The 23,959-nt window shown below is 27.4% G+C and overlaps 1 protein-coding gene across 1 annotated transcript in view; it reads right to left on the reverse strand.

Annotated features, from left to right (window-relative positions):
• LOC122850136 (CUGBP Elav-like family member 4) overlaps positions 1-23,011 on the reverse strand; it is a 368,827-nt gene extending 345,816 nt beyond the window's left edge. Inside the window, exon 1 of the mRNA XM_044149207.1 lies at positions 22,891-23,011. The gene's annotated coding sequence lies outside the window, so the exon portion shown is untranslated. The remainder of the gene's footprint in view (positions 1-22,890) is intronic.
• Positions 23,012-23,959: the final 948 nt, after the last annotated feature.

The raw sequence follows: 23,959 nt of genomic DNA on the forward strand, positions 1-23,959 counted from the left end.
TGTTGCAAAGCAGTCAAACGAAAAAAGCTCCTTCAATATATCCAAGGCGTTGTCGTACTCGTATATATATATATACCGTGAATATAAGAGTGAAGAAGAATTCGTGGCTTGGATGTATATAAAAAAATAAAAAAAAAAAAAGGCCGAGGGCGCTGGTCCCGGTAGCTTTTCCGTCGTCGTTTCATTGGCACCGTTTCAATCGTCAGGCTAACGGATCAAACGCCTCAACGTTGTCGTCGCCTACAACCCTCCTTGACATTCTCTTTCTCAAAAAAAAAAAAGCCCTACTTTTTTTCAAACCATTTTCATCTTTCCTTTCCTTTCTTTTCACTTATTTTTTTTTATATATTACCCGAGGCTTTGTGTCATACCTCAGTGAGGACTGTCGTGCGATCTTCATTTCTAAAAATCGACAAAAGGCAAAAGTCGCGCGATGGAAAAAAAAAAAGTATGAAAAAAAATTTACTATATCATATGTGAGGGAGAAACTATTCTTTCAGCAAGTCAAAGACAAAAACAAAAAAAAAAAACTTTTGGCAACACGTCAAGGAGCCCTTGGAAACCTAAACGTGCCTCATTCTCGAGAAAAAAAAGCACTGGGCATGTGGTTTATGTATTTTTTTATTTCATTTTATTTTTTTTATTTTTTTTTTTTTATTCACGTGTGTTCATCCTCTTTGAAACAGCCTTTGTTTTATTATCACACAAAATAGTATGTCCATTTTCTGTCTTTCCCTTCGTCATTCATTATTATTATTAAAATAAAAAAAATAAAAATTTAAAAAGAAAAAATCCTTTGACAGTAATTTTTTCAAAAGAAAAAAATGTTATTTAACATTTCAAGATGTTTATTTTTTTTGCTCCTTTTAATTAATTATAATTTTTATTAGCTAATTGAATTTTAAATTTAATTTAATTTAGCTATTTTATTTTAATAATATTTTCTATTTTTTTTTTCCATTAATTTTACAACGTGACAATCGATAAATTTATATTTGTTTTTTTTTTAAAAAAATAAAAAATGTACTATTTTATAGTGTTTATATTGGGCGTTGCACTGAATCTTGAAAACCGATATATAGGTACATATATAATTGTATATAGATATAGAAAAACCAACACACCGATCACATCTATTCTGTCGTTGTTCAACCACGTCCGAAGAAAGCCAATAAACCATCGAATTCCTTTGCTATCGCTCGCGGCCCGCCTGTTATTTCAACAGCAACAAGTTTTACACTTTTTTATATTCCACGTTGTAATATTATTATCATTATCATTATTTTTGATATTTAATTTAATCAAAATTAATTTAATTTTCTTAAATATTCAATTTTCTAAATTATTTTTTTCATTATTATTCCCTTTGGAATATAACTTATTCAGAGATTGTTGAAAAGTTTCTTGATTATGAAAATTATTTTTATTTTGCACGTGAAATATAATTATAAAAAAAAAATTATTTTTCAGAGAAATAATTGAAATTAATTCGTCAAATTTTTAGGATAATAATATTAAGGTATTGTCTAAATACTAGATGAAAAACTTTATGAAATTTCGCCTTGGAAATATTTTTTTTCCAACTGGGATCAATCGTCAAAATTATGGAATTTTCTTTTATTGATTTCGAAAAATATAAAATTAAAAAAAAAATAAAAATAATTCAATTTAAATTATAAAATTTTTATGATGGTTATATTCAAGTGGTGTCTAAATAATAGAAGTAAAATATTTTTTTAATTAACACTAAATTTTGGTAAATCATAAAATTAAAAAAAAAAAAAAATTAATAAACCAATAATACTAATAATAATTATAAATTCATCGAGTAATAATATATTCAGTGAAAAATACTAATTAAATATAAAAATATGAAATTTAACACCTCCAACGCTTATCAAATAAGTTGATGTTTAATACGTGGCACACATTAGATTCACAGCATTAACCCCTTGGGTCGTTAACAAGAACGTGTGGCGTCATGTAACCTAAACTGTCTAGCCACACATAATATGTACTGAGAACAAAGGCCTTTCATTTAAACTGTACACTATATACATATTTCCTCACAAGCAGTATGAAGGAAGAGGCCCAATTTCATTAGAAAATCTAGTCAAAGTTTAAATTGCATGATGGTATATTTTGACTGTCATCATGTGATGATTGCGATTATAATGATAGCTTGAACAAATACCAATACTGTTGTGTCAATATATAAACAGTAACGTAAATATCACGAGGATTGTTTTATACTGAGTTGAGCAAAATCCAATAGACATTAACAAGAAGATCGATGACACTTTCCACTGTATCTGCCACTTTGATATCTGTCTTTCTGCTCGAATACATTCACAGGCCGTCTGTTACTGGCCATCACGAAAATTCAATATATATATGTAACAAGAATACAATCGGAAATTGATGTTGATATTGGATTTTTTTTTTTTTTTCTAAATATATATTTTTTTTGCGGAATTATTCCAGTTATTATGGCACTCTGTCACTCGGATATATGAAAACGATATTTTTATATATTTTTTTTTTTATTTCATCAGTATTTTAGCTGGTTGTATATGGAAAAAAAAATGTGGCGAAGAATAAATGTTGCCGTCAAGACAAATGACAATTTTAAGAGTATATAAATTTTTTTTTTTCTCAATGTTTGTGTATATGTAGGTTGAGAATGATGACTGAGCAAAAATTCACCCCCTTCGGCTGACCGAACGTTTCACCAACCGGATAATGTGACTTTTATGTTTTCATTCTCTACAGTCATGAAATTTTTCTCAACTACCATCAACTATTCTAGATGTTTTCGCGTCTCTCTCTTTCTCTATCGCATGATTCCCCATGGTCGTTATTAAACGACGAGTGAAGAAGCGTTAATGGACATTATTCGTCTTCACTGCGCAACGATAAACGAACGAAAAATGATAAAAAAAAAAAAGATAAAACTCTTTAAGATTATCGACAATATTCGATAAAGAAAAATGGAAAAAAAAATGAGTAAAAAAAAATTAAGTGAAGAAAAAACAATTGAAGAAACGTTTTTTTTTTATTTTATTTTTGGCAATTTCTTTCTGGTTATTTCATTTTTCTCTTTTACTGATATTATTTTTCTTTTTTATTATTTTCTTTTCACGAGTCCAGTTGATGCCGTATTTTTCCGTTCAATAATCGCATCGTCTTTACGATGGACTCCCGGAGTTTCAAGAATTTTTTTTATCATTTTTTTGCAGGGTAAAAAAAAAAAAAAAAAAAGACTTGCGCGTGCCCTCGCATTATATATACCTTGGACCCTGATGTTTCAAAAAGAAAGTCCCATAAATTCTCAATTCGGTAATTCCAAGGGGTCTAGAACATAAATCTAACTTTTGCGGAACTCTCACTCACTCACAACTGGCAACCATCCGGCTAGTTCTCCACTACCACCATTGAAAAATTTTTTAAAAAAATAATATTATATTCAGAGACCAGCAAACTCTAATCCTCTAAAATAGTTTTTTTTTCTTCTTCATTCTCATTCATCATGTTAAATAAAATAGAAAAAAAAAAACCATAATAAATTTTAACTTGAAAAATATTTATATAAATTTTTACAAGTACTTTTCAATTTAAAAAATAAAACAAATAAAATTGTAAATAGATGTTTAAATTTTGGTCTTGATTGTAGATGTAAACACAAGAAATTTTATATTCAAACGGCAGAACTTAAAATTACATTTTCGTTATTGTAAAAAAAAAAAAAAAATTGGAAGCATCAGCGCTAAAATTCATTCACAAAAATTCAACTTACAGTCAGAGAAATTTGTGAAGCGTGTTAATACTCTTGAAATATGCTTTCAGGACACCCGTTACATTAATATCGTCTGCGGGATTTCATGGAAGACCTACGAGGGTTGATATATTATTACTTTTTTTTTTGATAAAATAAAAAAAAGCTCATAGAGTAAGACACATTTGTAATATGTCATATTTAAAATTGTATATGTATATGAGTAAAAGCATCAAGCGAATAATTGAAATTATTATATAATGACAATATATTCAGTTTGTGGATAAGTGTTAATCTTGAATGAATTAACACAAGCACAACGTATACTAGCTGCCAAGTCCCATGGATTATCACAAATGTTGTAATTGCTAGGCAATTTTACTGCTTCACTACAATATACCCACTTTGGAAAGAGAATATTGCAAGTGTGGGGTGGTAAAGCAACTACAACTATATTTTGGCATAAAGCCTGATTGTGAGCTTGCAGCTGTTGGACTATTTTATTATTATTATTTTTTTTTTTTACTATATTTTTATTTTCAACAATGATAATAATAATCTTTATAAAAATCTTTGATAATTTTACTATTGTGCTTTTAATTTGTTTATTCGTTTGCAAGTTGATTTAAATTTATTTCTAAGAATTTTTAATGCATCTAAAATTAATGATTAAAAAAACAGTGAAAATAATGAAATTTAAAAGAAAAATTATTGTTTAAATTAAATTGATTAACGTGTTAAATTTTTAGTGATTAATAGACGACAGGAAATGTCTAAATTAAACGACAAATTTCCTGACGCAAGAAAATTTACGGACGTCGCAACAACAGCCACAACAACCCACACGCACCTTTTTGTTTTAGTTGTTGCCTAGTATAACGTCTCGACGAAACACATACAAAGACATACATAAAATATATCTACAAGTGCATAGTCACATCGACCCTCTACTCTGAATTACCATAAACCCATCATTTATACGGTCGAGCCTAGGCTTTTGTATATACACCGACACAAATACACATAAACACTAGTCCGGAACCACCTTAAAATATTAAAATAGTTTAGTTTGCACCATGTCTCATTGTATACGATATTCTTGTTTCAAAACAAACTGAGACTTTCATCCAACTCTATGTATATATTTATATGATAATTATTATATTTTGAATTATTATTTGAACAAAAAAAAATATCAAAAACTGTGACAGTTGTTAAGTAGAAAACACGTGACAAATCAACGAGTCAACGATAAAATCTTACAATGATTAATTACAGCGTATGTATAAATATTTACAACAACAAATACACACATTAATTTAAATTTATATTATAAACGAGAAAATGTCTATTCTTGAGTGAGCAATAAATAAAAAGTGAATAGAAAAATAATCATAAAAATAAAAAGAGTGGGTTAAATAAAAAAATCAGAATTGAGCTTTAGTCTTGAAGGGTTTAAAAAAAAAAAAAACCTACAGTACCACCAACACCTGTGTGTTGGGTTGGCTGTCAAATAGGCCAGTGACATGCTGGTTTGGTTGTTGTATATGTGTGTAAGGGTTGTCACGTGTATTTTATAGTTTCCATCCGGATTTTCATTGAAATGGTTAGGTGTTGACGGACGGACGGACGTACGGAATATACACACACTTGCTTTTTCTTTCTCATTCGCTTTTTGACTTGAACTGAGTTGCTCACTCACTCACTCACTCTTAAAATAGAACCGCAATTTCATCTCACTTGGCTTTTGTACATATACAACTGCCGTCCACAGCTGCACCGAGAGACCAAAACTCACCCTCACGACCAATGTGTACCAATGAAAATTCAAACAGTGTTGCCGAATTTATATATGCCATATATGTATAATGTATATGTACACTGCTGGGTATATAACTAATTTACATTTTACATCTTATCACATATTTATTTATCCTCATCAAACAGCTTCAACAAAAACCCACGGGGATGTAGTCATTGAATGGCCAAATCAATTTAAAAGCATGATAAAAATAATAAAAATCAATTCAATTTAAATTAATTATTATTAAAATTTTAGTGTAGAACAAGTCATCAAAGAATTTAAAAAAAAAAAAAAACAAATCGAGCATTGAAAACACATGTGACACTGTCTTGTGTATTTTATGTTTTTCAATGTACTGACCTACGACAACATGAAAAAAAATCAATAAAAAAAATAATCTGCCTGATGATGGAAGAATATTTTTTTTTTTTTTTTATTTGAATTTAAAAGGTAGAATAAAATAATGAAAATAAAATAAAAATGATGCTTAATATTGTTATGATGGTTCAATGTCACGAGTTATCTTTTGTTTTTGTTTACCTTTTTCATTTTTTCCCCCTCATAATACTGTGTTAATTATTTTTAAATATTTTTATTTTTTAATTCTAAAATGTCCTCAATATTATTTTATATTTTTTTAATTACTCCAAATAAATTATACAAATTAATTGTCTCACTTAAAAGACGTGTGTGTGTATGAGTGTCGATATCGACCAATCACGAGCATGACTGGATAACTTTGGGACATTTTTTTTCTTGCGGTCCGGGGGGAGGAGTGTAGGGAGAAAAAAAATATTAATTGTTATAAATAAAAAAAATTACATACATCTATAAATTAATTGGAGAATTATTGAAATAATTAAATCAAAAATATTTTAGATATAAAAATAATAAAATTACATACCATAAATACACCCGTTCAAGGTCGTCCTAACAGCCAGAAGATTGCATCTAGATTTTTTTTTTTCCTTCATTTCGGCAGATATCACACAATAAATATTACTCACACACAAATTATATTTTTTTAAACAGTTACACATGGATAATTTACGCGATTAAAAATATTTTATTAATTAATTGACAATATAAATCAACGCGGTAAAATAAATATTCACGAGCACTGCATCTTCCCGGCAAACAGAATGCATTATGACATCATGGCCGACTAAATGCTCATTTTTTTTTTTTTTTCGTACGTGGAGGAGTGACGCCATAATGTGAGAAAATAGCCACTAAAAAAGGACAGTGCATGTAAAAAGAGACCTCGCTATAAAAACTACAAGATTGTTATATTTTTATAAATAATTTTTTAATTATTGTTAACGGTAGAAGACGATTAAACGGAGCTGATGTGTCCATGACCACTTTCACGCACAAAATAAATTTTACTTTTGATTTTTTTTTTTTTTTTTTTCTTGAGAGCGATCGGAGCGGCAAAGTGAGAAAACAAAAACAGAGAGAGAGAGAATTTAAAAAAAAAAAAAACAAAATAGTTTCACAATAAAAATAGAATATCTGAATAAAATTTGATAAATAAATTATTTATATTAATATCAATTAATAATTAAATGAATAAATCATTAACAATTATTTTTATAACATTGTAAATGTATGGTGTCTAAAAAGCTTGTTGTATTTTTTTTTTTTTCTCACATTATGACGTCTCTCCCCCCACTTGCAAAAAAAAAAAAAAATTACCATAGGTCAGCCATGTTGTCTCAGTGTTGAATGTGCTGTTTGCCGGGAAGATGCAGTGCTCGTGAATATTTATTTTTATTCTGTTGATTTTCATTGTCAATTAATTAATAAATTATGTTTAATTGTGTAAATTATCGATGTGTAACTGTATGAAAAAATATAATTTGTGCGTGAGTGATATTTATCGTGTATGTCTGCCGAAAAAAAAAAAAATTCAAGATGCTGGCTGCTCGGACGTCCTTGAACGAGTGTACTCATGGTATGTAATTTTATTTTTTATATTTAAAATATTTTTAATTAATTAATTTCAATAATTTTCTAATTAATCAATAGAAATATATAATTTTTTTTTTATTTACAACAATTGAGTTTTATACGAGTGTTTGCATAGCATTTTTTTCCCCTACACTCAACCTCTCGGACGCGAGAAAAAAAAATGTCACGCATGCCGTGATTGGTCGATATTGACACTCACACACACACGCGTATTTTGAGATGGACAATTAATTTATATAATTTATTTGGAGTAATTAAAAAAATATAAAATAATAGTTAAAACATTTGTGAATTAAAAACAAAAATATTAAAAAATAATTGACACAGTAGGTCAAAGTATATGACGAGAAAAAAATAAAAAAGGTAAACAAAAACAAAAAACGACTCGCGACATTGTAACACTACTCTATAATCATAATAATATTAAGCAGCTGTTTATTGATTTAATTTCAATTTACTTTTTTAAATTTTTATCATAATAATTATTATTATCTTTATTTTTTTTTTCTGCTCATAATTTTATATCTAATATTATTTAATAAACAAAATTCACATTATTATTATTATTATTATTATTATTATTATTATTATTATTATTTTTTGTGAAATAATTCAAATTATTTATTTCAATTAATAAAACACAGGCAGTCAAGTGTTGTATATACATGTCAGTGCTTGATTTCCAAGAGGCAGTATTAAATTCATACAAATTGCTTTTCAAAATTTGAGATAGATAAGCCAGCGGAATCTAATCGGCTGACCCCTAATTAGAGTATGATAACTATCCCCCATATATATATACATACAATGTGGATCGTTAACAATTTCAACCACTAAAATACCTGTACTAGTTTCAATCGTCAAGATGCAATTAGGAATGATCGATCAGCTTCTATATTCTATGACATTTCAAGGATCGTTTAAATGACTTTATATAAAATCAAATAATCATAATAAAAATTCATAACTTACATTTAATTTAATAATTAAATTAATTCTCTCTATATATTTTTTCTATATATAAAAAAACTGTCAAAAGAAATAGATGTTAGTTATATTATTTCAAGATATGACTTTAACAGTTATTTATGAATTATGATGAGTGGTTTGAGGGAGAAATTGCTTGTTGGATAATGGTACTTTGCAACAGCTGAATTGTCCAACGATTTAACCAACAAATTTATATATATATATACACATTGAGTATAAGAGAGAGACAGCATTGACTACTCGGTAGTTTTAGCTACCCACTAACCCCCCTTAGTTCTCTTCTCAACTTGCCATTTGGATCGCGGTTGATGTACTGCGGTGAAACTTTGTGGTCAAACAAATCCGCGCCGGAAATCCGACGGATCTGTGGCTGAACGTTTTGAGATTTTCCGTTTTAAAAAAAATGATGATAAATAAGACAAAATTGAGGAAACGAATGCTCTTAAATCAAACAAGTAAAAATTTTTTTACTTTTTTTTTCAAATATTATTTATTTACTCGATAAATCTTTAAATACATATATATTTTTTTTTTTCAATATTAAAAGCACAATAACTTTTGTAAAATGGTTAGGAAAAAAAAAAAAAAAAGAGAAATAATTTATTTTTCCATGTATAGTTAGAGTCATTTTATTCGATTCAACACTCGACCCTTCGTCACTCACTTTATATACAAATATCAATTTTCCCAGAGGTCTTTCTTTTTTATTTTTCACTATTGGGATATTTTTTAAGTAATTCCCAAGACGTGAAATAGAGTGCAACACATATACACACTTGCATCTGGGTGTGGCCCTTGAGACGATTCAAACTTACTGCCATTGAGAGTATAACGTCGTTGTATTATACAAACACAGAAGAGGGTGAAAGTGAGTGAAATAAATTGCAAAATACACCGAGACAAATTTATCAAAGTATATACTTTTCAACAAAAACATAATTCAAGTTAACAAGCTGAACAATACATTTTCCATTCAATCAAATACACATTATTAAAAATCTTGTTTACAATTTTCATTGAAAAAAAAGAAAAAAGGCATAATTTAATTCAAAATTAACTGTAAAGTTTTTATTCAAGATATTCTATGATACCAAATACAATTATCCTGACAAAATAAATTAATACAATCTTGAAATTTAAAAATAAATAATTAAAAAAAAAAAAAAATTTGTTAAGATATGGAAGATTTAAAATACGAATTTGATAAAACCGAGAATAAATTGCAAGTATAAATGTTGGACGAAAAAAAAAAAAATAATAAAAATAAAAACCGTAGTGCATTTGTCTAGGTCACGAAGAGCCGACTACTCTTTTTAAGGAGTTTCTCTTATCTTTATATCTTAACTGGACTACGTGAAGGGGAAATGATCCCGCGGAGCAGCAACAGCAAAAGTATCCTACTTACCCAATCTCACGTTTCTTTAGTCCCTCGTCTGACTGTCGTTCTCTTACCCTCTATTTTTAACAACCAAAAAAAATAAAAAAAAATAAAACTCACGACATTTTCTGTAATAGTATCGAGCTTCTAAATCAGCCTTGAATTATTTATCAATCCCATGAATACATTCAACCATCAAATATCTCTTCACAAGCCTAGTTTCATTCAATGCACTTGCAAATATATTAAATCACATTAGCCATGCAAAAATGACAATGTTATCTTCATTTATCGAATTTTCAATACTACCCGATATTTATTACCCGAGGCTAAATAATATTATCAATAAAATACAGTAAAGAGACGAAAAAAAATTATTCAATTGATAAAGACTTGAAAAATTGCATGGCAATATTATAATTTAGTTAATTATTGAATTATTGGAAAGGCCAATTGAGTCCTTTATTTATGAATTTTATAGAAATTTTTAAAATTAATTAGAGAAATTTTCATTTGCAATAAAACGGTTTTGTAATTTGAAAAAATTCAAATGTTTGCATGGCTTCATGACCACTGTGAATATAAAATTCAGTTTAAAAATTATTGGTTAAATTTTTTTCAATTTAAATAAGCCTAACCTAAAAGAAATTTCTTTTTCCACTTGAATTTTCTGATATTCGTATTAGGTATATATAGTATTCTATAGAACGAATTTGCAAGAGCAAGGAAAGGACTAATTCAATCAAGCCAAAACCGATTTCATGAACGTGCCAAGAAATTTATTCGAGGATTAACCAGAATACGGACTTTGCATGCAGTCATTTTAGATGGTTTTTTTTTAATTACAAACACGTAGAAATGAAGATTGAATTGATAAACATTTTTAGCTTTGAGGATAAAGAAAGAAAAAAATATTTAAATTAAAAAATAAAATTATATTAGGAATTCAATAACATGCAATTAAAATTTTTAAATTTTACTAATATATTTATCTATGAAAATTAAATTTAAATCAATTTTTAAATATGTTTTTTTATTTAACTTAATTATATATCAAATAAATTAAATTGATCAATCATGAATTTTGACAATAAAAAAATGAGCCATGTGTTTTGAATATCAGTAGCACACATGATCACAAATTGTCTCGTTTCATATGTGAGTGTACCAAGAGGATTAGTACAGTGATTAGTTACACTGAACCTAGCCTAACTTACATAGTGACTAGTCTAACTATCTGTCGTCATGGGGGTGGCTTAGTCTTGTATGTACTGAGGCAAGACAAACACCCATGAATATACCCCATGTATGATCTAAGCAAACTGAATGGAATGAGAAATCAAATTCAAGGATGAAGAAACACCCACCCACCCACCCACACACATACACACACTAGTTACATACGTCAATTTAATGTTCAATGTTCAATGTCTACTCTCTCTCTCTCTCTTCCTCTCTCCTTGCACTCTCACTCTCTTGGTAAAATTAGTGGGTACAATATACATCGTCACTAAATTTTCTCTAACCCTCGTAAAATCAACCTCTATCCAGTGAATTTACTTCATCAGGATATGCATTTGACTACAAGTCGTTGATATAGTGAATACAAAATTATCAATACCACAGGTAGTTATTGTCTTGTCACACTTGTTAATTTATAAATATAAATTTTTATATTTATTTTTATTTGTTTTTTTGTGGTCAAAGTAAAGTAAAGTTAATGTTGAAATTTTTGCAATGGAGAAAAAAATATAACGAGTCGTTGAAAAATTGGATACGATGGAGCAGCTGAGCAGAAAATAGTCTTCATTTTTTTTGACTCGCTGAGAAAAGCATACACTAAAATATATTCTGCAGCAAATTTTGCACGTATATTAGCTTACCCATGCATCTTTTTCATTTTTACAATTTTTATTTCTTTTACTTATATTTGCTTCATTCTCTCTGTGTCTACAAAAGTTTTTTTTTTTTTTCCTTCGTCGACACTTTCAAACATGTTCAACGATTATAATACAGCTGTGTTTTATTGAATGTCCAAAAAAATAGCTATAAATCATTTATTTCAAATATCAAGCTTTCATCTTTTAATAATAATTTACAAAAAAAAAATTATTATATTTTTAATTAAATTTTTTTCTCTTGTCAGTAATTTAAATTAAAATAATGATGATAATAATAATTTAAAGAAAAATATAAAATTGATAAAAGAGAAAAAAATATAACAAAGAATAGACAAAAACATTGAGTACAAAGAAAATACTATAATCCAACTGATCGTCTGCCAAATGCCTGAGGGATATTTTTTTGAAAATGATCGAAAGAATATTCAGTAGTAGTCTGATTTTTTTTATTTATTTATTTTTTATTTATTTTTAAAGATGATTTTGCGCATTGAAAACATCAGACAAGGAAAAGTAGATTTGTTTGAAAAAAATAAATAAAAAATAAAATGTTTTTCAAGAAGGTGAGAGCCAAGAAATTGTGTGAAAATAAAAAATAAAATAGATAGTAAGAGAGAGAAAAAGAGAGAGATAAAATAGAGGATAATAAAAAGGAAAAAGTTTTTTGTAAAGTGAGATGGAAAAATGATTTTCTTGTAGGCGCGAATAAAGGAATAGAGGTAACAACGGAAATAGAAGCCTCTCTCCATTTTGCCTCCTTGTCTTGATCAATAGTCGGCCTACTATGCTATACACACTATAGGTAACATTTTCCCTGGATTTTAGAAACTTCAAAACTCATACCAAACTGAATCACATTTACATTACATCTATATCTATATTTAATCTACACTAAATCAATACGAAATCTATATTTAAATTTCCTCAAAAAAAAATTGAAAAAAAAAATATAAATAAAAGCTTTATAAACAATTTAAAAATAAATAAATATTTAATATAAATTTATAAATAATAAACAAGTTGATTCTATTTTATATTTCATTAATTTTTTTTTTTTTTAATTACTTTTTTAAATTAAAAATTAAAATAAATTGGATCAAAAAAATAAAATAAAATGTATATCATTTGTGACGGTATATTGTAGCTTAAAAATTTCAACAATTTGTCGACATTCAAAAGCACCAATTTCAGTGACGAATGTATACAAGTGAGTGTAGTATAAAGTATTTTCAAACCCTGGAAAGCTTTTACAGTATACATATACCCTCCCCTATTTTATTCACCAAGGGTAGATGAAAGTTTTGGGGTAACTAGAACTCTGTGCTAAAGGATTTCACAAAACCTTAAGTTCACATTTTCATTTCTCTTTCTCTGTGTGTGTGAGTGTGTATGGGTGTTTACATGAAACCCTTCTTAAGGTATTTTTTTTTTATTTTTCACTATACTGTTGTGTGTACATAGGGTGTATCAACATGAGAGAAATTTGACGAGACCGCAGTGCGACGAAATTTTTGAAAATCTAGAAATAAAAAAAATCTTGATACTAAAATAAAAGATTTTTATTTAACCATTCATAATTTTAAAATGTGTGAAATAAAAAAGTTAGAGGTTACAAATTTTATTATGTATAAATTTTTTTTTTTTAATAATTTAAGTTTTGACACTTGGATTTAAATGTCACAGTTTGATTAGTGTCATGACTTTTTTATGTCACGATAAATCAGATGGAAAAAATTTAATAATATCATTGTGTTTTTAGATAATTAAAAATTTCAACTTTTGATTTTCTTTTTGTAAATTTAATAAATTTACAAATTAAAAATATACATTCAACATTAGTTATAATTTGTGAAAGCATTCAAAATGAATACCACAAGTTTAAATTGAGGATAGGGTTTGGTGATTGGAATGAGGGGTGTGGTAAGCAATAGAGTTCTCCGGAAGTCAGTCAACGGGTTGAAGGGTATATATAGAGAATGTATATAGTGCAATGGAACCCAGAATTGGCGGAAGAGGCGAATAATTGCGACTGGCATATCCGGCAAAAGCTTGCGTGTCTCAGGTGCACTGGTTATAATACCTAAAATTCTTTTTTTTTATTTTTTTTATTTTTCATGTCGTTTATAAAAGCTCGTTCAAGCAAAACGTCTGTTTACTGTATATCTATGTATACACGTACTTGAAATAATCAAAAAAAAAAAACAATTTAAAAATTAACAATTTTATAATGTTATTCACTTTATACAGTCATTATACTTGTGCATGAGAAATCAAAAATAATTAATACCCAAAATTTAAGCACACTAGTTATTCAAAAAAAAAAATAAATAAACGAATAATAAATTGAGGTCAAATTTATTATTTTATTTTTCAACGCACAAGTTACTTTTTTAATCATAAATTTTATTTTAAAATTCTTGTCTTCGTCAAACTATATTATCATAAAATAAAAGCGCACATTTTTTTTCTATCGATTTTTAAAAAAATGGCATCTACTTAAATTTTTTTCTCTCGTATATTGATGAAAAAGTTTTTTAATTCCAGCGATTAATCAGTGATTGTCGATGCTCATATAGCTTCTCTCTTTTTTTTTGGCTTTCCCTATTCTGAGTCTTTTTTTTTTTTTTCTTATTCAAACGCTATAGCTAAAAGTGCGATCAAAAGACGATCACTCGTTGAGTAAAGCTACCAATCTTTCTAATTTTAACTGTCGTGATATTAAAAAAAAAAAAGGACGAAAAATTTATTTGATTTTTATTTTACAACATTTGTGGAAAATAAAAAAATTTATCTTGTGATTTATTGACAGTGCAATTGAACGCATATTGTTGTTTTTAAAAAAAAAAAAAAAAAGTAGATTGATTTTACATTGGGGGAAAGAAAAGTCAGGCAAAAGATACATGGAATATTTTTTTTTTCCCCTCAACAGTGACAAGAATAAAAAAAAAAAAAAAAAACGTATTGATAACAAGCCTGATCGGGTTTTTGGGTACTTGAGACAACGTCTGAATTTCTGGGTATGCGCCAAGGACACGTGTCATGCCAATACTCAAAGCCTTGTTCTAAAAGTCATCGCCTAGATTTACTCTCCCATCTTTTTACAATTCAAAAAACGAAATATTCTGCTCACGAAATTTAAACCATGATCAGAAATTAACTTTATATAATCAGGTTTAATTTGATTTAATTTTTTTATTTTTATTTAAACTAATTATAACGAGTGGTAGCATTGAAAATTTTATTGATCTGGTAATTTAAATTTACTCCCAATTAGAATGAGTGAAGCATCTCAAGCTTTAGTCAGACGTAAAAAATATTTAATTAAAAAAGAAACTTTTTTTTTATAATTTATTTTTCAAATGAAAAATGTTTTTAATATCCTTGGATTAATACTATTCATCATTGTTGTTGTTTTTTAATTTTTTTTACAAATTAAATTATACGTGTAGAGGAATATTGGCTGAGTGGTGGCTGATTACACGTGTATATATATTATATAGTGTATCGTCGTGATAAAGCTTGACGTCGAACGAAACCAGACACAGCCTCAATCACCACACAACCTGCTAGCCATGTTTAATCCTCAGCTTGGTCAGTATCCACCTCGAAAATCAATAAATAATATTACCCCTCTCTCTCTCTCTCTCCCTCTTGCTCACTCATTGTCAATACATACACAACAGAATCATTATCATCATCATCAGAGGTAACCAAAGAGAATATCACTAGGATCAAAGTTAAGGCTGGATATCACTCTGGTAGTTGAAAGGCAAATTCATTCGTGCATTATAATCATTGTCTTGAATAAATATTTTAACAATCTCCTTTGACTACATACTAATCATCGAATACAAACATAATTATAACCAATTTATTTATTTATTTATTATGTTTTTCCACAACTAGGTATCTACTTTGCCAAAAGCAAGACTGTAAGGTGACATGGAATAGAGACATTAATGGAGGCAGGAACATATTAATTCTAGCGTTAATACGACGTGGATTAATTCCTGCTAACATTATTCCTCATTTTTCAAATTTCAAAAAAGGCGCGGGGACATTGGGACCTTCAGGAGTACCTCGATCAACAGCGTCTTTCAGGAGGTCATGGACCGAATGAAGTGCCTTTGTGCATGCACAGTTCACCAAGTTACAATACATCAGCAGTCGAGTGCAAGAGTTGTAGGAAAGAGGAAAAAAAAATTGTATATATGAGGGATAAAATAAAAAAAAAAAAAAGCGTTATTGGAGTTTGGGGAAAAGCTAGCAAATGCTTTTGAGTCGTGGCGACTCACCAATCTCATTCTCTACATCTCATACCCATCGTCCAACCTAGCACTGAAAGTTCAATCAAGCTAAACAACATTTTCGTCCAGTCGTGCTCTCTCGCCAAAAAGCGTACACTACCACCACCAACACCATCATCACCATTGCCGCACCTCGAATCTGTTCACTCGGCCGATCCAGGCCTCATCGCATTTGGCCAGCCATCCTTACCCCCAACACCGGTCTGGCTTCGTACCAACTTCAAACGCTTATGAAATTGACAATATCTATATATATATTTATTTTTTTTTTTCTCCAAAAATAACCAACGTCAACGATAATGTATATAAAAATTTTTTAGAGTAACTCTTTTTTTTTTAAATATTTGTTATAGTCAGATATTCAATCAATCATATGAACCATCATGATAAATATTAAATTGATTATACAACATTTAAATTTAAAAATAAAAAAAATAAAAAAATTGCCTGTATATGACCGATAGAATATTCATAGATAATTTATAATAGTATACATACATACACTTTTCAAAAAGTTTATAATTAAAGATTCGTCTTTGAAAAATGAAGCCTCACAATTGCCTGACAAGATAGAGAGAAAAATGTATATACCTGTATAAAAAGGTGAGGATAAAAAAAAATTACAGAAAGAAAAAAATGAATGAATGAGGCAAGCAATTGCTCCAGCATTCTCCATCTTTTCATCAATCTCCGTGAATCGTCGTCTTTTTTTTTTAAAGAAGAAGATCGATCTTTTATAGAATGTGGAATAATGCAACTGTGGCGTCTATAGTTGATGGTCGAAAAAAATAAAAAAAAAATGGAAAAGAAATAAAGACTCGCTGGTTGGACGAGGTCGGTTTTCCAGATTGATCGAAGTAAAGACTTGGTCATAATGATGGTGGTGGTGGTGGTGACAATGGGGGTTAAATTCAGAGATTTTTTAAAAATGTTTATAGGCGACTAGGGTCATTGCACTTGTGATAAATTTCGAATGATTAAAATAATTAATTTAAATTTTTGGTATGATGACAATTAAAATATTCTAAACACATAAATTTTAGTATGAAACTTGGTAAATTAAAATTCATCATTACAAACAATAATAAAAGCATGATATTTTAAATATTTAATTTAATTTAATTTATAAACATTTTAAAATTAAATTCCATTATAATACTTGAATACATTCAGTCACGTAATAACTATTGAGTGTGTTTTTTTAATTTAATAAAAACCAATTGATTAATGCAAGTAATATTTTTGATAAATTTTAAAATTAACAAATAACTTTCAATAAAAATAAATACAACATTGCATGCAGCACGATATTATTTTCAATAGCGTGTTGTTATAGTGTTGGATAAAATATAAAGTTAGACAAAAAAAAAAAAAATTTAATAATGATAAATAAAAAGAAAAAAATACGAAACAATATAGTCAAGTATCCTCGATGGATACCGTTTATTTGTGAGTATAAGTGAAGTTCAAAAGTGGAATTGAAAGTAAAACGCTGAACACGTAAAGCACCGGTGAGTCACGTACCGTTACTTCCGCCTTGTCCGGAGCTGTACGACGTTCAATTTAAGCATCTCATGGAGCGAAACTAAAAAACCAAGAGCCAAGTAGCCAAGATGTTAGCAGAAAAAATAAAAAAAAAAACCCAACAACTAAAAACAAAAACAAACAAAAAATTATCAAAAATAATAAAAAGTTTAGTGAAAACTATTAATGCCAAATAAAATGACATATTCAAGATACTTAAATATTTATTTAAAAAAAAAAAAGATTACATAAATTTCTAGATGAAAAAAAAAATATTCAATTTATTTTTATCGATCATTAAGATCAAATGACAGACGACAAACACATTTTTTATGGTCTTAAATAAAAATTTTCTTTCGCTTCACTAAAATCAACGGAAAAAAAATTATATATCTTTTTTTTTTTACTCATATTTTTTACTATTGTTTCTACTCTTCTCGTGCAATAAACTCAACAGTATGAGAGGCTAAAAAAAAAAGCTCACGTAGACCTACTTATTTGTATTTTATTTATTTATATTTTTTTTTTTTCGTTTCGACACACGATCGTTTCGAGCTAGCACACACACAAAAACGCATAAACAAAAAAATTCACAGACAAAAAAAAAAAAAGAGATACATATATATGAGCAAGTGCATGTATAAAAAAAAAAAACTTTTTTATACGACCCCCATATTTCTTCTTGGTTATTTTCTGGTACCCTGAATGTTGTCATTATTTTTCTGTGGTCCCTTTTGTTTCGCGAGGCATTCTATTGAACCATTATACATATACCACCTCTCGACAGATAATAACACCGTTCAAGCCATTTCCAAACATACACATATATTCTTACAAACACCTACATATATTCTAAAGATCGTTACGTAACCAGTGAAGCTAAAAACCATCCTTTCGTGTGTGTTAAAGTTTCCACGGATAAGCCTACCCTTCGCATTCTCACCTTGCTATATATAATAATTTTAAACTTTTGTCCTCTATGCTCAACGCTTGTGCAAGCCTTTTTCATATATATATACATATATAACCAGCCAATAATTTAACAAAATATATGTATATTGATAAAATATTTCCAATAGCTATATATATATATTGTTAAAGAAAATTTTCAGATATTAATTTCTCGAGTGAATGGGGCTTGCTTGCTTGTGGTATATAAATAGTTGTAATATATTTCAAAAGGTTAATAATATCTTTTTTTTTTTTTTTTCAAGAAATAAAATCAATAATTTAGATGAGTATATACATTTTAATTTTTCAATTTATATTTATTACACTATTGAATAGTCCAAAAAAAAGAAAAGAAAATACGAAATTTTAATTTAAAATATTTAGTATTTTAATGGGATATTTTTAGTTTAAAAATAAATTGAGGAAAAAATTAAAATAATTTATTCATGATACTACTGTATGATTATTTTTATTTAATTTTAAAAAATAATCTTTTAAAGGAAAAACGAGAGAGAGATTGTCTGTTGGATATAATATTATGCTATGGAGCTTTTGCATCTTTGGTGTCGGCTAGACTGTCTGTTACCTAATACCCCTTTTACCATCGACTTTCTTGCATGATATATATATGTCGAAAGGTATGAATTAAATTCTAGTAGCAACATAACGTCGATAGCCGACATCCTGTGGTCTTGGCCCTTCAGGCAAACACAACTCTAAAAGGAGATTCTTGCTTCTCTTATTTATATTTATATATATATATAGTTTATGCACCAAGTAGAGAAGCATCCAAACTCAGCTGACCGAAAAAGCATCCCTTACTTTAATACCCTTGCCTTGGTTCTCTTATCATCTCTCATTCTGCCCCTTTTTACTCAAATATCTCATGGTACTATCTCTGGACTTCTTCTGACCATCAGATGCTTCTCTCTACCTCGAGCTTTCAAATTAAGGCACAATTTTATTCAAGAGACCACTAAAAACCTTCACCAAAGAATCGAGCTTTTGCTTTATTTTTTTTAACATGAATATATACAACTAATATTCACTTTTCTTGTAAACTTTTAATTTAAAAAAAATTAAAAATATTAAATTTTTTAAGTAGTAAAATAAATATATAGTCAGACGTACATGATATTTTAGTTTAGATAAATTTCAAATATTATTTTTAATTATTTTTTGGTGAATTAAAAAATTGAAATATATAGAGTTAGATGTACGTTGTCGTTTTATTTAGAAAATTGGATGTCTTAAAAGCATGATATTTTGATAAAAAAAATGATGGAAATTTAAAAATCAAAATAAAAAAATACAAGTGAATAAAGAACAAGGGACATTCTCTTGAGATTTTGGCACAAGTAACCAAAGCATAGTCGCATTTCTCACGCCCGTCAGCCTATTCCACTTCGTCTGTTATTTGAAAACATTCAAATGCATTTGAGAACACTTCAAAAGTATTTTTCAGTCCACTCGTGTGAATACACACGAGACACTATACTACCTATTTTTTTTTTTTTTTTTTTTTCTCTTATATAAATAAAAAAAAATAAAAATAAAAATTTACAATGGAGTAAAATAAAATTGAATGAAAAGAGAAAAAACGTCATACATTTATTCACAATGTAAGTGAGATTTTTTGAGTATATATAAATTTATTTATAAAAATAAAGTAAACAAAATTATAAAATAAAAATAATAAAAAATTGTAAAACTAAAATATTTGACGTTTTACATGTGAATTGAAATAATTTAACATTAATAAATTAAACGTTTTTTTTTTTTTTCTTTTAATTTACATTTTCAAGTGAAACATTTGTATAAAATTTAAATATACATATATAGTTGAGTGAACTCGTCAAAACCGTGTGTCGCATGCTCACTCACAATTTATATTTGCCAAGTCTTACAGTGTATTAGATTGCACGTAGTCGCTTACACGTAACGAAGGTGACGATAAATCCATGGCACGTCTGACTTTGCAAAAGCTAAAGGAGTTTCTACTAACACACAAACCATACCCCAACTTAAGTACCCTAACACCCTGAGAATTTAATTTTAACTCGTGAGTTACGCCCTCCCATCATCCACCAACATAATCATAAAGCAATTATTAATCAATTTTTTATTTCTTTTAATAAATTCATTTCAATTCCAAAAATTTTTATTTCAATCAAAAATTATAAATAAATAAACTCGAGGGAATGCATTTTTATTTTTTTAAATTCAAGTTCATCATGAGTCTTTTTAGTGATTTTACAATAACAATTCTTTGCTTTTTCATCTTGATATTCACTTGGGAATATTTTTTATGTAAAAATGATAAGAGAAAAAAAAGCAACATTGAAAGCTTCGTTGGTTGTGTATCGAAGAGAATGAGACGTGGATTCTCGCCAGGGAATGAAACCTGATTTATAACTGTGGTACAGAAATATCCCAAGGGGTTATCTGACCAACGCGTATTCCCTTAACTTTGACCATTGCTAGTGTCCCTTCGGGTTGGACGTTCTACCCTTGGCAAAAAGCTCCTTTTTTTTCACTTTATCAACGCAGCCCAAGACTTTGAATGTCCCATGATACCAACAAGTGCTAAATTTTTTTAAAACTACAACTAAAATACTGAAAATAGAAAAAAAAAATTTTTTTGAATATTACAAAATTATAAATTGTTAGAGAAATCAAAATTTTAAAATTTTTCATTCAACATATTTAGCTTTGCTTCAAGTATAAATTGAGAAAATTTTTATTTTGAAAAAAAAAAATATATTCAAATGCCTCGTGTGTTGAAATACAATTTAATATTCAAATAAATAAAATTTCATGGCTTTTAAAACATGCTAAATAAAAAATAAATAATAATGACAAGTATAAAATAGTAATGTTTAAAGTTGCACTAGTTAAAATAGTTTGTCCAGTTGTGAGTGTATTTGATAATTCGGGTCAGAATATATAAGCTCGTCTCAATTTCAAATACAGACTCTATTGCCAAGTGAATTATCGATATTTCAAGAACGTGAAAATTAAATGGACTATGTTGGTAAACCAAGTGACAAGATAGTCCTTCAGAAAAAACAGAAAAAAATTGTATTTATACAGATGAATCAACTTGACCCTCTGCAAATTCAATCAGATTCTTGACTCTTCATTTTAACAGTATCTTTTTTTTTTCCCTCGGCTATTTTTCTTTTATTTTTTTTTTTTTTTGATATTATTAAAACCATTAATAAATAAAAAATAAATTGAGATGTTACAAAATTTCTAGTCTTTAAAATAATTACCCAAACAAGTAGACAAATAATTTGCCAAAATAAATAAATAAAAAGAAACGAATTTTTAAAAATAATATTATTTTGATTATGTTCAAAAATATTGTTATCTTCAAGTCAAAATAGCAATATAAATAGACAAAAGTTGGAACAGAGTGGTTGTTGATAGAATGAATAAATGGAATTGAAAATACAGTAAGTATCTATAAGTACTTTTTTGGCAAAGAATCACATCTTAGTTCAACATATTTATAAAACATCTATATATTAAAAAAATAAATATAAAATATAAAACACATTTCAAATCAACTCAAGTATCGGATTAAACTTATTGAATAGTCAGTTTGATATCATCAATGCTATGATAGCCATAATATTTTACCATCTATTGGCCTCAATTTTATTCATACATTTTTATTGATTTTTATATTCATTTTTCAGTTATAAATATATATTTTTTTTTTTTTTCCTTTATCAAAAAGCATAAACTCTCTCGGGTCTATCCTCAGCCAAAAATCATGTCATCCAAATACATAATGTCATGCTGACATTTTTATATGCATTTTGTTATTGCGTATTTATCGTTTTTTTTTTTTTTTTTTTATTTTTTTTAAAACTCAAATTCCCTCGACATCATACAATTCATGTTTGTGCCAAGTTATATGCCACTTTGTACACTTGATATAAATATGAAAAAAATATAAAAAATATTTTTTTTTAAATAAATAATTAAAGCTGTCTACGATACTAGTCTGTACTTGGCACAATTTTTTTTAACGATTGCCACTTGAGCCTATAGGTATTTGTTGTAAAAAAATTTTATAAAATAAAATTCAAGCTTTATTTTATTATTATTTAAATTAGATAGTAAAATTTTTATTATTATTTTTTATTTATCTATTGTCTTGAGCCTTTTGTAGTCCTAAAAATTAATTTTAATTGACTACTTGGGTAATTCTTATATTTAATTTGGGTGTTTGTTTTTATTTTTTTTTTTGAGAAATTGAATAAAAAAAATTTTACCTGGTGAATAAAAGCTAAGGTCCGCAGCACGCGGCCACAAAATTGCTGAGCACTCCACGCTGGTTTCTTTAAATTCCGCGTGTTTGCGGATCTTCAGAAAAAAAAAAAAATATATAAAAAAAAATTTATTTTTTCAAATTTTCCATCCTTGAAAAGATTTTTCTTTTTTTTTGTTTTTAAAACTTTCAACACTTGAAATTTTTGTTATTTTCAAATTTTTATTAAAGTCTATTTTTTATATTCAATTATTCCTGAGTTTTTTTGTAGTTTAATTTGAGAATAAAATTATTTAACAATTTAAACTTATTAATAACGCACAATATCATCAAAATTTAACGATTAGAATTTAATTTTTTAAATAGGTAATATTATTTTAAAACTTAATTAACAGTTTTTTTTTTTTTGTAATAATATAAAGCCCTGAGATTCAGTTTTAAATACTAATAACAAAAACAACTAGCTGGCAACGTCGCCGAGTAATAAGACCTCGTGGTGAGGCATATCACGTGTTCCAATAAATTTCACTACGAATTTAACAAAATCAATCTCAAACTCAACAACCATTAATTCAATTTCCACTAAACTCTAAACTTTCATTGTTAAATATCCAAAAAAAATAAATAAACAATCATTTTTCTTCTCCACAAATAAAAATCAAATTAAATAAATAACTTTAATTAAAAACAGACTAATAATTATAATTTTTTTTTTTTCATTCAAAGCCTTGTTTATTTTTAAAACAAAAACAAAAAAAAAATATATTTTTCTATCAATATTGTAATTGGACACTCAATGATTTCACAAACTAAAAATAAATAAAAAAAATTAATTAAACACAAACACTCACGTATTTTTAAATATAAATAAAAACTAAAAAAAAAATTTATTTAATAAATTTAAAAACAAAAAACAATCGTGACACAAATTTATATTTGAAATTTTTTAATTTTTTTTTGTTTTGTAATTATACACTTTTATTTATTTCCGTAATATCTAATGTAAAAAATTTTTATCAATTATTTTAGCAAATATGTTTATTTAAAAATATTTATTAAATTATTAAAAATAT

Source organism: Aphidius gifuensis, linkage group LG2 (assembly GCF_014905175.1).
Source record: "Aphidius gifuensis isolate YNYX2018 linkage group LG2, ASM1490517v1, whole genome shotgun sequence".
Taxonomy (NCBI): domain Eukaryota; kingdom Metazoa; phylum Arthropoda; class Insecta; order Hymenoptera; family Braconidae; genus Aphidius; species Aphidius gifuensis.